Source organism: Bos taurus, chromosome 28 (assembly GCF_002263795.3).
Source record: "Bos taurus isolate L1 Dominette 01449 registration number 42190680 breed Hereford chromosome 28, ARS-UCD2.0, whole genome shotgun sequence".
In the NCBI taxonomy this organism is placed as follows: domain Eukaryota; kingdom Metazoa; phylum Chordata; class Mammalia; order Artiodactyla; family Bovidae; genus Bos; species Bos taurus.
Genome location: NC_037355.1, coordinates 9647599 through 9662000, shown reverse-complemented (window position 1 = coordinate 9662000; position 14402 = coordinate 9647599). Strand labels below are relative to the sequence as shown.

General features: G+C 44.7%; 1 long non-coding RNA gene across 1 annotated transcript; it reads right to left on the bottom strand.

Annotated features, from left to right (window-relative positions):
* Nucleotides 1-13119: 13119 nt before the first annotated feature.
* LOC132344162 (uncharacterized) lies at nt 13120-13967 on the bottom strand. The gene is made up of 2 exons (XR_009493297.1): nt 13759-13967; nt 13120-13622 (listed from the first exon to the last, which is right to left on the bottom strand). It is a non-coding gene; the product is annotated as an uncharacterized lncRNA (long non-coding RNA).
* Between the last annotated feature and the right edge of the window lie 435 nt (nt 13968-14402).

Below are 14402 nucleotides of genomic sequence, written 5' to 3'. Positions count from 1 at the left end.
GAAGAAAAATTCAGTGCTTCCTTCCTTTATATACTCAAAACCTAGCTACTAGCATTCTCAAAATTCATTTTCCAACCTTTTTATAAAATTGAAAGCCAGCACATGGCATGGAAAGGGAGAAATAACTTGAACTATAAACCGGGTAAAAATGAAGGCAACCTTCCGAAGAATGGAGCAACAATGCCCTTTACAACAGTATGTAATTATGGCTTGGCTAGGAGAAGAAAAGCCTATCCAAGGCCACATATTCTAACAGATTCGGGTTTCTCTACACAGACCACTTTTTAGCAATAAGCCAGAAGCACAGAATGTGTGTGTGTGTGTGTGTGTGTGTGTGTGTAAAATTTACTCATTCATTCACTTAATTAATGTTGATTGAGCACTAGTTTCTAACAGACACTGGGGATAGAATAATCAATAAAAAAGACAAAAATTCCTGCTTTCGTTATATTTACATGCTAGAGGGCTATACATAAGCAAATGTACAGGTCACCTAATTATTTATATAGACTCAAAGCTATATGTGTACTACTACTACTACTAAGTCGCTTCAGTCGTGTCTGACTCTGTGCAACCCCACATACATATTCTAACAAGATATCTATTCCTTCCTATTTGCAGCAATATTTTAATAGTACAATCATTATAATCCATGTTCCTAATTATTTTCTGCTTCTATGAATCTTTCAACCTCTCCTAGGTGGGTACCCGAATAAAATGCTGAAAACATCAACCAAATCAGAAAAATAGCTCTCATATGCTGGCCCTTGAGTTAAACCAAGACAATATTCAAGAGTGAATTTGTGGTTTTAGTTTCAGGATGGAAAACAAATGGAATGGAATAACTACTGTCCTTCTCTCCCAAATCCCACTCCCTGGAGAGCAAAAGAGACAAAAATGGAACAAAAACAAAACAGTACAACAAATGGGGAAAGTTAGCTATCAGTGAAGTAGAATTGTTGACAAATTCTGGAATATGGAATATTTGAACAGAAAAAAAAAAAAGAGAGAGAGAGAGAGAGCAGAGGAAGCTACAGTCTGGAACTTGCATTAAAGAAGACTGATGTGGATGCCAGGGAGACAGCTCCATCATGTCTCCAAAATCAAGAATTGATGGGGCAGGGGTGACACCTCCTAGATGGTGGAGTAGGAGACTCCAGTCACTGTCCCCCAAAAAGATCAACAATTAGACAGCCATCCACAAATGAAAACACCTCTGAGAGAGCTCTGGAGTCCACTTAAGGAACCTCAGCAAGCAACACAAAGGAACAAAAACCTGAGAGTAACCACACAAGAAGAGAAGGAAGGAGCTAGCTTCTGCTGCACCTTCTTATCCTCCAAGCCAGCACTGCTCGTGCCAAAGAGTTCCCCTAACTGACAAAGGGAGAGTAGGGTGAGCGACCAGCTTCCCCAGCCTTTAGGGGCACAGCCCAAAGGTCTCACTTTGAGTTCACCCCACCCAGACTGGCCAAGCTGAGATGCAGAGAGATGGCTAGGAACAAGGAAGAAGAGCAATACCAGGATCAATTCCAAAGAAAAAGCGACCAGAGTTCCCAGGTACCTGCTCTGCAGAGGACCCCAGCATCTTCTGCCTCCAGTGAAACCAGCAACCAGCTTCAGATTTCACTGGTTTGGAACCATAGGTATTCATACCCACTAATCTCAGCTGCCTGAGTCCCTCTGTGCCCGCCCCTAAACCCACCCCAGCCTCCACGAAGACCATGTGCACAGCAGCCAGCTCAGGCCTGTGGAAGGCCAAGATGTCAGCCAAGAGCCCCTGCAGCCTCACTTCCTCCGTTGCGCACTAGCACACCTGACACTTGGCACAATCTCCAAGGCCACGTGTGCACCGACGGCAAGATTTTACCACAGAAATGTACTCTGATAACCAAGGCCTACAAAGCATGTGTGGGCCAGGATTTGACCCCTTTTCCTGTCATTAGCCTATTCCACTGTGCTCATCTATAACTAGCTCCTCCATCTGCACCCCTACACACATCAAGCCCACTCTGCCCGTTTCTGGCCTTCACTACTATGTACATGCTGGTGGGGAGATTGTGCGGCCAGAGGAGGGCACAATGATAGCCAGGGCCCTGCAACTTCCATAGGCCTGTGTCCTGTCACTGGCCTGTACCACTGGACTTACCTGCAGACAGTCCCTCAGGCTGTATACCTGCATGCTCCTAACTTGACTCCTGACACTAGCCTGCACTGCTGAGCACCCATGATGAGAACCAGCATTCACAGACAGGATATCAATATGAAAACATTGGATTTGAACTATACTTTAGATGAAATGAACCTAACATACATACAGATCATCCCATCTAACAGCAGCAGAAGACATATCCATCCCAGGTACCCACAGACCATTCTCTAGGATAGAGCATATGATAGGTCACAAGACAAGATTTGGCAAATTTAAGAAGACTGAAATCACAAGTATCATTTCCAACCAAACACAATGGTATGAAACTGGAAATCAATCATAGAAGGAAAATTGGAAATTTTGCACATATTTGGAGATTAAACAACACTCTCCCAAACAACTAATGGGTCAAAGATGAAATTTTTAAAAAATCTTGAAATAAACAATAATGGAAACATAACATACCAAAACTTATGGGATACAGCAAAAACAGTGCTAAGAAGGAGTTGTATAATGATAAACGCCTATACTAAGAAAAAAGAAAAACTCCAGCAATTCAAAGAACTAGACGAACAAACCAAGCACAAAGATAGCAAAGGAACCCAAAATCTAGTAGCTCAATTAAACAACAACCATTTAATTTACATCTCACAGTGTTGTGGGCCAGGAATTCCAGCAGGGCTCTGTCAGACAGTCTCCTGTTCCACCTGGCAATGACTAAGGTCTCTTGGTGGCCCTCAGTTGGCAGGTGGCCTGATCTGAGATGGCTTCCATCATCTGTCCAGTGCTTTGGAGACAGTGGCTAGAAAGTTCACCTGGGACTCTGGATTGAACCCCCAGCACACAGCCTGTCCAGTAGGATGGATTCAGGGTCCCTGGACTTCTTATGTGACAGCTTAGGACTCCTTGAGATTGCCAGTCACACCTGAGACAAAGTGATCATAGACTGAGATTCATGCCTGGAATTTAACCAAAAAAGGACCCCAAACCAGGGGAAGGTCATGAGCTGAACCACAGAACCAAAATGGATAGAGGTGAGTGGATTTTTATTGTGCTAAAATATATATAACATAAAATTTGCCATTTTAACCGTTTTTAAGTGCATGGTTCACTGGCAGTGCATACATTCACACTGTTGTGCAACAGTCACCACCAATCTTTTTCATCTTCCTAAACCTTTACGTTTAGGGAATGTATCCATTGAACACTAACTCCCCATTCCAGCTCCTCCCCCAGCCCCTGGAAACCACCATTCAGCTTTCTGTCTGGATGAATTTGACTGTTCTGGGTACCTCATAAAAGTAGAATCATACAATATTTGTACTTTTGTGTCTGGCTTATTTCACTTAGCATAATGTTCTCAAGGTTCATCCATGATGTAGCCTGTGTCAAAATTTCCTTCCTTTTTAAAGATGAATAATATTCCATTGTATATATACCACATTTATTTAACCATGCATCCATCGACGGACACCTGGCTTGCTTCTACCTTTTGGCTTAAGATATTAAGAGATTAAATTCTTAGAGAAATGGGGATACTAGACCACCTTACCTGCCTCCTGAGAAACCTGTATGCAGGTCAAGAAGCAACAGTTAGAATTGGACATGGAACAACAGACTGGTTCCAAATTGGCAAAAGAGTATGTCAAGGATATATATTGTCACCCTGCTTATTTCACTTCTACGCAGAGTATATTATGTGAAATGCCAGCCTGGATGAAGCACACACTGGAATCAAGACTGCCAGGAGAAATATCAATAACCTCAGATATGCAGATGACACCACCCTTATGACAGAAAGTGAAGAAGAACTAAAGAGCCTCTTGATGAAAGTGAAAGAGAGTGGGAAAATTGGCTTAAAACTCAATATTCAAAAAACAAAGATCATGGCATCCAGTTCCATCACTTCATAGCAAATAGAGGGGAAACAATGGAAACAGTGATAGACTTTATTTTGGGGGTCTCCAAAATCCCTGCAGATGGTGACTGCAGCCATGAAATTAACAGACGCTTGCTCCTTGGAAGAAAAGCTATGACCAACCTAGACAGCATATTAAAAAGCAGAGACGTTATTTTGCTGACAAAGGTCCATCTAGTCAAAGCTATGATTTTTCCAGTAGTCATGTATGGATGTGAGAGTTGGACCATAAAGAAGGCTGAGTGCCAAAGAATGGATGCTTTTGAAATGTAGTGTTGAGAAGATTCTTGAGAGTCTCTTGGGACTGAGGAATCGAAAAGTGAGAAATCCAAGGTGAGAAACTTTAAAACAAATGATCTAGAAGAGTTCCTAACAACTATAAACACACACACACTCGCACACACTGCCTTTCATACATGCCCAACAAGGGCTCCCATGGGCAGCCTACAGTTGTATAAAGTGAGCAAGGAAGAGTGAGCAATCTGTTCTCATACTTGAACACATTTAAAATATTTTTCCCAACTCCTTTTGTGACCAAAAGTATAGATTTAAAAATCGTCTAGCTGAACCATTTACAATAGCCAAGACATGGAAGCAACCTATATGTCCATTGACAGATGAATGTTTGAGGAAGATGTCATATACAATGGAATATTACTCAGCCACTAAAAAATAATAAAATAATGCCATTTGCAGCAACATGAATGGACCTAGAGATTGTCATAATGAGTGAAGTAAGTCAGGCAGAGAATGAGAAATATCATATGACATATGATACAAATGAACTTGTTTACCAAAGAGAAACAGAATCACAGACTTTGATTATGAAATTCTGGTTACCAGGCGGAAAAGGTGGGGGGAAGGAATGGTTAGGGAATTTGAGATCAATATGAACACACTCTTATATTTAAAATGGATAACCAACAAGGCCCTACTGTGTAGCACAGAGAACTCTGCTCAATGTTACATGGCAGACAGAATGGGAGGGGAGTTTGGGGGAGAATGGATACATGTATATGTATGACTGAGTCCCTCTTCTGTGCACATGAAACCGTCATGTGCTAAGTCACTTCATTCTTGTCTGACTCTTGGCAACCTCATAGACTATAGATCGCCAGGCTTCTCTGTCCATGGAATTCTCCAGGCAAGAAATACTGGAGTGGGTTGCCATGCTCTTCTCCAGGGGATCTTTCCAACCCAGGGATCAAACCCACATCTCTTTTGTCTCCTGCATTGGCAGGCGGGTTCTTTACCACTAGGTCCACCTAGGAAGCCCTGAAACCATCACAATACTGTTAATTGGCTATACTCCAATATAAAATAAAAAGTTAAACAAATACATAAACTTTACACAGCAATGTGAATATACTTAATGTTGAACTGTACAATTTAAAACGGTCAAGATGTTAAACTTTATGTTATGTGTATTTTATCACAATTTAAAATAAAATTTTTTAAAGTTATTTTTTAAAAAAAGAATGGAATAATGCCATTTGCAGCAACCGGATAGACCTAGAGATTATCATACTAAGTGAAGTAAGTCAGAAAGAAAAAAAAAAAACAACCATATCATATCACTTACACATGGAATCTAAAACGGGACACAAAGGAACTTGTCTATGAAATACAAATGGACTAGTAGACTTGTAGCTGCCAAGGGAGGAAGGGGAGGAAAGGACTGGGAGTTTGGGATTCAGTTCAGTTCAGTTGCTCAGTCATGACCGACTCTTTGAGACCCCATGAACTGCAGAACGCCAGGCCTCCCTGTCCATCACCAACTGCCAGACTCTACCCAAACCCATGTCCATTGTGTCGGTGATGCCATCCAACCATCTCATCCTCTGCCGTCCCCTTCTCCTCCTGCCCTCAATCTTTCCCAGCATCAGGGTCTTTTCAAATGAGTCAGCTCTTCGCATCAGGTGGCCAAAGTATTGGAGTTTCAGCTTCAACATCAGTCCCTCCAATGAACACCCAGGACTGATCTCCCTTAGGATGGACTGGTTGGATCTCCTTGCAGTCCAAGGGACTCTCAAGAGTCTTCTCCAACACCACAGTTCAAAAGCATCAATTCTTCGGCGCTCAGCTTTTTTCACAGTCCAACTCTCACATCCATACATGACTACTGGAAAAACCATAGCCTTAACTAGATGGACCTTTGTTAACAAAGTAATGTCTCTGCTTTTTAGTATGCTGTCTAGGTTGGTCATAACTTTTCTTCCAAGGAGTAAGCGTCTTTTAATTTCATGGCTGCAATCACCATCCGCAGTGATTTTGGAGCCCAGAAAAATAAAGTCAGCCACTGTTTCCACTGTTTCCCCATCTATTTGCCATGAAGTGATGAGACCGGATGCCATGATCTTAGTTTTCTGAATGTTGAGCTTTAAGCCAACTTTTTCACTCTCCTCTTTCACTTTCCTCAAGAGGCTCTTTAGTTCTTCTTCACTTTCTGTCATAAGGGTGGTGTCATCTGCATATCTGAAGTTATTGACATTTCTCTCAGCAATCTTGATTCCAGCTTGTGCTTCTTCCAGCCCAGCATTTCTCATGATGTACTCTGCATGTAAATTAAATAAGCAGGGTGACAATATACAGCCTTGATGTACTCCTTTTCCTATTGGAACGAGTCTGTTGTTCCATGTCCAGTTCTAACTGTTGCTTCCTGACCTGCATACGGGTTTCTCAAGAGGCAGGTCAGGTGGTCTGGTATTCCCATCTCTTTCAGAATTTCCCACAGTTTATTGTGATCCACGCAGTCAAAGGCTTTGGCATAGTCAATAAAGCAGAAATAGACATTTTTCTGGAACTCTCTTGCTTTTTCAATGATCCACAGATGCTGGCAATTTGATCTCTGGTTCCTCTGCCCAATTAGCAGATGCAAACTGTTATTTGTCTGTATAACTGAATCACTTTGCTGTATACCTAACACACCATTGTAACTAACATACCATTGTAAATCAACGATACTTCAATAAAAAAAGAATCTTAAAAAAAAAAATCATCTAGCTTAGATGAGATGGATGTAACTGATGGCGATAGCCCCAGATTCATAAATTGTTCAAGCAGTGTTTACTGAGTGTCTTCTGTGTGCCAGCCATCGTGCTAGGTGCTCTGCCTAAACCTGTGAATGAATCAGACAAAAGCCCCAGCAGAAATATAGTTAAAAGTAAATATCATAATTAAGTGACTTATCTAATGTATTATATCACCATCATTGTATACATTAACTTATTCGTTTATTTATTTAATTACTCAACAAATATACACTAATGTTTTATCAGCAGGCCCTGGGGTAGAGGTGAACACAGGATACCATTCTATTCTGTTTCAGAGCTGAATTAACCAGCATTCTATGTGTGAAATATGGTGTGTTGTATTTTATTTTTTAGCACTGCAAATAGATGGGGAAACAGTGGAAACAGTGGCTGACCTTATTTTGGGGGGCTCCAAAATCACTGCAGATGGTATTGCAGCCATGAAATTAAAAGACACTTACTTCTTGGAATGAAAGTTATGACCAACATAGATAGCATATTAAAAAGCAGAGACATTACTTTGCCAACAAAGGTCTGTCTAGTCAAGGCTATGGTTTTTCCAGTGGTCATGTATGGATGTGAGAGTTGGACTATAAAGAAAGCTGAGTGCAGAAGAATTGATGCTTTTGAACTGTGGTGTTGGAGAAGACTCTTGAGAGTCACTTGGACTGCAAGGAGATCCAACCAGTCCATCCTAAGGGAGATCAGTCCTGGGTGTTCATTGGAAAGACTGATGTTGAGGCTGAAACTCCAATACTTTAGTCACCTGATGTGAAGAGCTGACTCATTTGAAAAGACCCTGATGCTGGGAAAGATTGAGGGCAGGAGGAGAAGGGGATGACAGAGGATGAAATGGTTGGATGGCATCACTGACTCAATGGACGTGGGTTTGGGTAAACTTTGGGAGTTGGTGATGGACAGGGAGGCCTGGCGTGCTGCAGTTCATGGGGTTGCAAAGAGTTGGAGATGACTGAGTGACTGAACTGAACTGAAATATATATATTTAAAAGCCATGAAATAAAGATTTGAACTAAAGAGAAGACTAACAAATCTGTTCAGTTTCTGGAAAGTTAACTGTAAAATAAATTAGAGTCTCCATGATAAGATGATTTAATAGCATTAAAAACGAGGATAAAATAAACTCAGTGCTCTAGCTGGGGCATTCATGCATAATTTCAGATTCATCCTTCAGTTATGTTGTAAGAGCAAGAGGCAAGACTTCCCAGAAGCCTGACAAAAATCATTGGATTCTAAAGTGTTTATACATATTTAGCATCTCAGTGATAACAACTCTCTTGCATGCTTTTCACTTCAGAATATTACTAATTTCTGGTCAGAAAGCATAGCCACAAAATTATACAGGGGAGCTTATGTGTGTCAAAATGATGAGAAATATTCTTTTGGGTAAAGTGATTTGACATTCCTTAAAGAATGATATGTCATTCCAGAGCTACAAGAGAGAAAGGAACATTTATAAACTGTCAAGAGATTAAAGAGTAGAAACTAAGACCAACCATCCTGTGTGGGTAAGAAACCCAGTTAGTTCCTCCTCCAGCCCAGAAGGGGGCAGTGAGTGGGAAACCCTCAGAGCTGCTTCCATGCTCCCCTTTATGGCTCTGCTTGGAGGCCATCAGAGGCTTCCCCCACAAGGCCTCAGTCTGTCCTTGGAAGAGGGGAGCCCCAGACATGCAGACAGGACGCTTTCATAGAACCTTGGCTCTCCTCCCCCAACTTCCCTTCTTCCCTCCCTCCAGGCCCTCTCAAGCCTCCTCTCTCTATCACAAAAAGCCACTGAGCATGTTATTGCTCCTGTTAGATCTCCGATGCAGCACAGCTTTGAATAGTAGTGTAACTGCTTGACATTAAGCTTTTTGATTATAGTTTAAGTGCCTGACATTAAGACAATGATTGTAGAGGCACCCCTTTCCAAAGACATCCACTTCAAATAAACACCCTGCCAGCTGTGGGACACAGCTCCCAGCCAAACCACCAGAAGAGGCGTTAGGCCAAGAAGCCCCCTCTCAGAAAACCCTGGGAACCCAGATACTTAATAGTGGGCCCACTTCTCCATGCCTGCATCCTCATTCCCACTCTTGGGCCTTAAATTGGCCAATAAAGAGTGCAGTCCTTTAACCCTGGACACCCACCCTTGGATCCTGAAAAAGGCAGACCCCAGGTCCATGCTCTTTCTCTCTGCCTGTGACCTCACTATGTGGGTCCTGGGTATGCCATATACATTCCATGGCCTATGAGTATCAGATCTTGGTCCTCAAAGTTCCATGATGGTTGCTGAGGGACATCCTGCAATTATACTAAGAACCACAAGGAAGGGCTGGTCTAGCCACCACCTTGGCTCTGGAAATGCCAGTGGGAGTCACAGAGGCCCAGGCAAGCACCACAGACCTTGCTAGCTGAGAGCATCGCTACCTATAGGCTGAGAGCCACACAAGGCAACTGCTGTATAAAGCACAAGGAGCCTCAGTCCCTTCCTGTGGCCTAAGCATCAGGCAGTTAGATCCCCAGACCCCCTTGAGAGCTCATCTCTCAAGTTGTCATAGATCCTAAATGCCTGAACAGGGAGAAACTCTGCTACTTCTGAGAGTGCTGTCTCCAGATGCAGGTTCATAATGAAGTCTCCACCGGTCCATCATGGAAGGAGAAAGAGGAGGGCAATTTGGTGGGTGTCTGTGGAAGGCGGCACTTTACAGCCAAAGACTGCCCTTTGCTCCATTGTTCTTAACCCCAGGGTGGTCCAGAGCTTGAGGCTGTTACTGCACACCTCCCGGGGGCTCCACCCACGTTCGCCACAGCGATAACGGTGTTCCCGGGAACCACACGGGCAGGCAGCCTGGCCTGCTCATATGGTGGCAGTGGGTGGGGCTTGGTTTTCTTCTCTCTCCTCTCTTCCCTCTCCTCCTCCTCCTCCTCCTCCTCACTGGTGATCAGAGGAAGACGGGAAGGATGTAGCTCAAGGGCCAGACTTCCCCTGGAGAGCAGAGACCCACTCTGGGGAAGCATGGAGAAAAAAGAGAGAGAGGATTAGTTGACTTTGTTTCCCAAAGGGCAAAGCATGAGAGAATAGACTTGCCGTTGCCAAAGGGGAAGGGGCTAGGGAAGGGATGGATTGGTAACTCGGGACTAGAGGGGCAGACTGGTACACAGAAGAGATAAACAACAAGGTCCTACTGCACAGCACAGAGAACGAGATTCAGTATCCTGGGATAAACCGTAATGGAAAAGAATATGTACACATGTGTAACTGTACAGCAGAAATTAACACAACATTGTAATTCAACTATACTTTGATAAAAAATTAATTTTTAAAAAACTGGGGGAAAATGAATATAACAAACTTAACAAAGCAGTCAAACAAAAACTCGCCAGGAATTCAGAAGCATAAGAAATGAGGCGATACAGGAATATAGACCTATGTCTCCTTTGTCCTATACAGAAAAATTTCAGCTGTAAGGCCCACCTGGATCCAGTAAATGACACAAAGGTGAGTACTTACATTCTGAAGCAAGTCCTTATATATTTTCCTGACTACCCAATCACTACATTTGTCTTTCAAGGTCTAGTCTTTAAATTCCATACCATTTCTATTCTCTAAAGAAGCAAGTAAACAGGAGTCAGGGTAAGAGGTGAAAGGAAAATAGGATTGCAAAGCAGGATTCCTCGTAAGCAGTTATTTGGGGCCCTTACCAGTGGGGAAATTGATAAATTATTTTCTCTGGGCCTCCTTATTTGAGAAAATGAAGGAATTGTATTAGCTGATCTTCTTCAAAAGATCATTTTGAAGTCCACTTTGGCCTTTCCCAGCTACAGTCAAAAGGCCAGAAATGAAGCTCAGGGCAGTTCATACGTGGAAGGGCCGTCATTTGGCTCCCCCGTCCCCCTTTCCCTATGCTCAGATGCCAGAGTCCTACAGAATCAACTTCTATGAGCTGTAACAATTCAGTCCACACGTTGGAGCTCAGCACTCCCAGGGAAGATACCAGTAAGGCTCATATTTACCTTCCTTCATTTCCCACCCTTTGGACAACTATTTAATGGCCACTTCTGTGTGCCAGGCTCTGGAGGAGATCCTGGGAACCAGACAAATAATGCAGATTTCTCTCTTTAAAGTTCACAGCCTAGGGTGGGGAATTCAAGGCCTGCATTGTCACAACAGGGCGACTGGTGCTTTGACAACACCTGAAGAGTGTGGGGTGGTCACCAGCACAAGTGTGTCCCCTGGCAACCGCATCCTCTCTAGCCCCGGGCACAAGACCCACATGACTTCTCAATAAGGGAAAACAATCCGATTATAGCAAACAGTGACGCACATCGCTATCTCCAGTGATGATCTGGAAAGGTTAAAACTAGGCAGCTCTACCCAGTGAAGGAAACCAATAGGAATTCAAGGGGCAAGGGGGCCTTTTGCTACTTGGAGGAAGCCTTGGGCCACCTGGAGCCTCAGAAGTTCTCTGTTGGGAAAAGACCATCACCTCTGAGCCTAGGAGGGTGGGTGGGGCTTCATCTCAGGAAAGTCAGTGACAAGTCAGCTATTCCAGACATTGTCCGCCCCACCACCACCACCTCCACGTCCCTCCTCCAGCACCACCTCCCTCCCCAATTCCTCTCAGCCACACCATCTCTGAGAACACAGAGGGACCACTGTATCCCCACTCCAGACGTCCCTGGGACCCTGGGACCAGTAGGCAGGGGAGCTCTACTGATAACTGACACTCAAAAGCATCAGAGAGTTGGCTGCCCAGCCTTCCCCCTTGTGGGAGGGATGGCCACCCGGGGAACATGAAACATTAATGAGGAGAATCTGAGCAGCTGGGCTTCTTTTCTCCCCAGACCAAACCCAATCAATAATATTGTCTCGGCTCCTGCCAATAAAAGGCAGGATAGAAGTGTGCATTACCCCTGGATGGCCAGAGAGCCATGAGAACTACAGAATATTTGGAGCTAGAAGGCCCCTCAAGGCCCCCTAACTGCACAGAGAGGGAAACGGGTGTTCCGAGTTTCAGTATTGTAGTCACCAGCACTGCAGGGTGAGTGGCAGAGTTTTGGTTGAGACCCACCCCTCAGGATAAGCTCTGACCCTACCAGTCAGGATCAAGAAGCCCTCCAGCCTCACAAAGCCCATGAGGAGGTGGGTCATGGGGTGACACGTGGCAGCTTTTTGTTTGAAGAAAAACCCCAAGGGGGAATAGAAAAAAAGCTAACCCAGGCTCACCCACTGCCTGGTTCCTGCTTGGCCCCCTGGGCACACTGGTATCCTCTGGGCCTTGGGAGTAAACGGAAGAAAAAGACCTGGATTCCTGCTCGGTGGTGGTGGCCAGGAGAGCCTGGGAGGCACAGTCAGACCAGGGTGCCCTGGGACTGCTCCAAGCCTGCAGTTCTGAGCACTCTGGGTGGCAGGGCACGTCCATGGCCAGTCTGGGCTAATTCACTCACAAATGAGGTAATAATGACAAAACTCTTCTGAGCCATTTGAGTTTTCTAGGCATGGAGTCAGGTAGCCTTATTTAGTCTTATAAATTAAACTGTTTTTTAAATCCCGCTTTGGGAACTGACCATGCTTTGCAAAATGTAGATTTTACTTTTTTAAAAGTTTTAGGTTCACAACAAAATTGCAAAGAAAGTACAGACTTTTCCCATATGCCCCCTGCCCCCACACATGCACAACTGCCCCTCCCCTACTTGTCAACAATCCCCTCGCAAGGGTGGGACATTTGTTCGGGGGGTGGATCTACACTGGCCCATCAGCACCACTCAGAATCCAGAGTTTACATTAGGGCTCAGTGTTGGTGCTCTATTGAAGGTGATTTCTGAGGCTTCCCCGGTGGCCCAGACAGTAAAGAGTCTGACTGCAATGCAGGAGACCCAGGTTCAATCCCTGGGTCGGGAAGATCCCCTGGAGAAGTGAATGACAACACACTCCAGTATTCTTGCCTGGAGAATCCCATGGACAGAGGAGCCTGGTGGGCTACAGTCCATGGGGTCACAAAGAGTCGGACACAACTGAGTGACTAACACACACTCTGAGGCTTTTTTATTGAACCAGCAGTGTTTTCTTCCCCGTGAGTTTGGGGGAAATTATTTTTTTCTGCAAAGTGTTCTGATGGTGAAAGTTCAGCCCCGAAGTTAGAAAGAACACAGCACAATGGACCCTGTTCCCCTGCTCATGCCATATGAGGTCACCGAGTGCCACGGGATGCCAGCCATCCTGAGATCCATGGGAGAAATGAGGACAGTGACTTATTACAAGGGCCGCAGCCAGGGAGGGACAGAGGCCACCCCACAGAGGTGCTGCCTCCATGTCCAAGGGCTAAGAAGCTCTTCTCTCCTCGTCAGCTTTGTAAAAGCTTGTGAGCACAGTGCTGTCAGCAGGGCGATGGTGACAAAAGACGTAGAGCAGGTGACATCCATGAGAGGGGCCAGGCACTCCTGACGCTGACAGCTCTGCATCTCCATTCAGGGAAGCTGGGCATGGGTCATGAAGATGGGGTGACTGACTTGGCCAGAAAGACTGTCAGGAGGATACAAGGACATCTGAGGGTCACTGACGGTTTCTCACTGCTGGGCTTTTCATAATATTCCACCCCTAAACCTCTGCCTACAAAGGCCTCATCACCAATTACAATGAGTGATAGGTGACTCCCCACCTGTCCTGGGTCCCCAGCACACTCACTCCTCAGAGCACCTTGAGGAATCTGGAGCAGCTCCAGAGGAGACTGATGACCCCGAAACACCTATGTGTCTGTTCTGGGACCTTGTTCATCCTACAAGAGAGAACCATGACCAGAGGCTCCATGATGGCCAAATACAGGGCTCCAGCCTGGACATCTGTCTCGCCTTCCAGTAGAAAGGCCATCAGGACTGTCCCATAAGGGCCCTCGGCCCTGCCTACCTCGGAGTTCTCTGTGATGTCATAGGATGAATTACAGAAGCACACAACCCAGAAGGGCAGAGAGGGGGTACTGGAGAAGAATCTGAGAAGCCTCGAGGGATGAACTGGTGGATGTAACCCAAGTAAAGACAGGTGGCTGGAGACTTTGTGACAAGATGGCAGTTTGATTTTAAAATCTACAAATAATATTGCTGGAGAGAGTGTGCAGAAAACAGAACCCTCCTACACTGTTGGTGGGAATGTAAATTGGTGCAACCAATATGGACAACAGTATGGAGGTTACTCAAAAATTTAAAAATAGAGTTGCCATATGATCCAGCAGTCCCACTCCTGGGCGTGTATCTGGTGAAAAGTATAATTCAAAAATAAACATGAACCCCAGTGTTCACAGCAGCGCTG